We start from the raw sequence: 3,892 nt of genomic DNA on the forward strand, positions 1-3,892 counted from the left end.
ATTTATATATGAGGATGGGGAAATAGATCTATGTGCGTGTATTTATAGGTTTAGTATTAAGGTAGCAGAAGGACATTGAGTCTCCACTCAAGTACTCCCTCAATGCAAGAATACTTTGTTCTATTCAATTGGCATTATATGATGCTCACCTTCCCGACACAACCGCTGAAGACAAAGCAGGTAAATAAGCAAATGTGGCGAAGAAAGCTGATGGTGCCTGGCTATCAAAATATATAGCATCTGGGGTCTTAAAGGCTTGAAGGTGAACAAGCGGCCATCTATCTCAGAAGCAACAAAGCCCACATGGAAGAATCATACCAGCCAGTGCGATCACAAGGTGTCAAAGGGATCAGGGATCAGGCATCATCAGAACAAAAAATCTTCCCATACTGAATGAGGGGGTTAGTATGGAGTGGAGACCCAATGCCCATATGTAGGCCACTGGAGATCCCCTTACAGAAGGGTCTTGGGGAGGAGACAAGCCAGTCAGGCTGTGATGTAGCAACAATGAAAAATACAACTTTCCTCTAGTTCCTAAATGCTAACTTTCCTCTAGTTCCTAAATGCTCGCCCCACCACCACCCCCTGCCCACTATCATAAGAGTATTTTAATCCTTAATACCCAACTAAATAAAGTTCTTTAAAGATAAGTGGATTTTGAGATCTAGTGGAACAGTCTAGGAAGCTACTCAATTTAGTATATTTCTATCAACTTCATTTGGAAAACATGGATGAAGGCTACAATGCTATAAATGTGAAGATTTTTTTATTTAAAAATAATCCTATGTCAAAATGATAAATTTCAAATGCACAGAAGAGCTGAAAATAAAAAGTAAAATATCCTTATCTATCAGGGCCTATCTCCATGGAGACAGTCATCAATTCTCCTGGAGCTTACCATCATCAGTCTATGTAATATGCTTATATACCTATTTCTTGCCTTATCAACTTTACATGGAATCTATTATCTCCCCTCTATAAACACAAATAATGGAAGTCCTGGGTGGTGCAAAGGTTAGTGCTCAGTGACTGACAAAAACTTGGAGGTTTTGTCCCACACAGAGGTGCCTTAGAAGACAAGTCTGGAGACCTCCTGTGTAAAGACCACCGGCTCTGAAAACCCTACAGAGCACAGTCCTACCCTGACACACATGGGCTGCCACACTGCAAGTCAATTCGATGGCAACTGTTTTGGTTTTGTTTTAATATTTAAAGAAAAAACTATTCAGCCCCCTTACATGCTCCTATTCCACCTCCCAGTTTATGACTGTGATGTATGCAACATCAGAGTTTACCACAGCTACATTCTGCTACAACTAAACCTCCCATTCTGCCTTAAGTTCATGCTAAAACGTGGAAACACATTAAAAAGGTTATGATGTTTTAGCATAGCTGTTAATCACTATAGAACCACCTGTGATGTAAGCTATGTAGTAGGAAGGATCTTCCCTTTATCATTATTGTTGTTGGGTGCGGTCAAGTCGGTTCCGACTCATAGAGACCTATCTCCCAGGTTCTGTATCATCCTCACAATTGTTGGAGCCCCTATGTCAATCCTGGCCCTATGTTGAGGGTCTTCCCCTATTTCACTGCCCCTCTACTTGACCAAGCATTGATTTTAAGAAATGTTAGCAAGACCATTCTAAATGAAAGTTTTTGTTTGTTTCATTAACTTTGTTCAGTATTTATTGAGCCCCTTTGTGTTAGTTTGGGTAGACTAGAGAAACAAATCCAGAGACACTCGTATAAGAGGGGGTACCCTAAAAAAAACCTGAAAAAGCTCCACTAGGCAGAGTGGAGTACTAATTTCATAGTACCAATTTTTCCCATTAGGCAAGCATCAAGCAACTTGCTCTGAGTGAGTGGACCCAGTGGTGTCTCATGGGAAATTTCTCTCTGGTCACAGTGAATTTTTTCGTAAAAGCAGTTTTGCTTTTTTGTGATGGCCAACTTAAGACAACAGCATGAAGCTGTGAAATTTTCTTTCCTGCTCAGGAAAAATGCCTGCAGAAACTGTTGTGTTATTGAACACAGCTTACAATGACAGCACTGTGGGGGAAACTCAAGTGTATGAGTGATTTTCTCTTTTCAAAAAAAGTGAAATGTCGACTGATGACAAACCTCATTGTGGACCTCTGTCAACTTCCCAAACTTCCCTAGTGCATTTGGAGTTCATTTCACCAGGTCAGACTGTTAATCAAATTTCTATTTAGAGGTTCTGAAAAGGCAGCAGACCAGTGAGCCACAAAAAAGGCCTGATTTGTGGCAGGCGGGGGACTGATTTTGCCACCATGACAATACACTTACTCATGCATCCATCTCAGTGTACCAATTTTGGGCAAAAAACACATCATGCCTCTCTTGCCCCCATGCACCTTACTCACCTGACCTCACTCTGCCACTTGTTTTTGTTTCTGTGAATGAAGGAGGACATAAAAGGGCAGCAATTTGACAAATTAGAAGAGATGAAGAAAAAACGAGGGAGGTGTTGTCAGCCATCCAAACAGATGAGTTTGAAAAATGTTTCTAAGAATGGATTTGACATACATATTAAGCATAATGGAGAATAATTTGATGGTGATTAGGTTGTTTTGTAAAAATACACACACACACACACATAGCTTTGAAAAATAATAATTCTGGTTTGGGGGTACCCCTTGGGGAGGGTATGTGTAAGAAAGAACAATATATCAAGAAGCCATAATGCATCAATAAAGCATGCTAGACCAGTCAGATCAAGTCCATAAGTCCAATATTATTAGCTTATGAATTCCTCTTCACACTCATGCAGCACATGCAATGATGTCAAATGCAGAAAGACCACCAGCGGGTGGGTGCAAAGTCCTGTGGATCCAATGTCAGTGCAAACAGGCCCAGGACTCTGGCTGCAATAAGAGTGTCTCCATGTGACTTGTCAACAAGAAGGTGAATCAGAGAGAGCTTTCTGATGACAGAATCAAGAGGGAGAAAGAGTTCCCAAATCCTAGAGAAGGCCACGCCCACAAGGAGGGATCATCAGGCTGTGACCTGATTGATAGACTAGATTCCACCCCTTCATTTTTTTAATCAAATTGACATGAAATTGTATAACTATGACACCCTTCAATCAGGAAATTCACATCTTTGTTCATTTCAGGAGCTTCTGCTCTTACTGACATTGTAATAATTTACTTTCATCCACTGTGATTGTGCAAACTATTAGGTACATGTGGCCTCTTGAATATGTTCTTCATGTCTCAACTTTTTTCTGTCAGATTTTCTATTTCTTTGTCTTTGGGCTCTGTATTCTGGGAGATTTTGCCTCAGCCATTGAGATAGTTAGTTTATTGTGCCAGCCTGGCCGATAAACACATGTGGGATTAATTGAAGGGCGGAGAGACAATGGCTCAGGGAGCCTTGCCTTTCTTGTCTCTCGCTCTTTGATCATTGGACCAGTGTGCGGCTGCCTTGCTTGTTCTGTGCCTCAATTTGCAAGCTACACTACCTGTGGGACACATAACCTGTGGACTGTGTCGCTGTAAGTTGAGGACCCTTTAAGACCTGGGCTTTGCCACACAATTGGAATTTACATCTCTTCAGCTGGGGACTGACTGTTGGTGACCTGGCTGACTGTTGGTGACCTGCCTTGCTGTTTGCTGCCTGTGCTGGGAGAATCTGAAGCTCTCAACAGAGGACTACTTGGCGGCCCTCAAGACTTGAAGGACTGCCAGTGCCTCATAACTCTCTAACACGTTTGAATTATACTGAGCCATTTGTACTGCTTTATAATTTAACTGTTTATTTTTTGTTGCATATCTATCTATCTGTATAACTGCTTTATAATTTAACTGTTTATTTCTTGTGTTATCTATCTATCTATCTATCTATCTATCTATCTATATATATATATATA

This window comes from Echinops telfairi, unplaced genomic scaffold, assembly GCF_000313985.2.
Source record: "Echinops telfairi isolate 266 unplaced genomic scaffold, ASM31398v2 ScPeMD7_16;HRSCAF=60, whole genome shotgun sequence".
Taxonomy (NCBI): domain Eukaryota; kingdom Metazoa; phylum Chordata; class Mammalia; order Afrosoricida; family Tenrecidae; genus Echinops; species Echinops telfairi.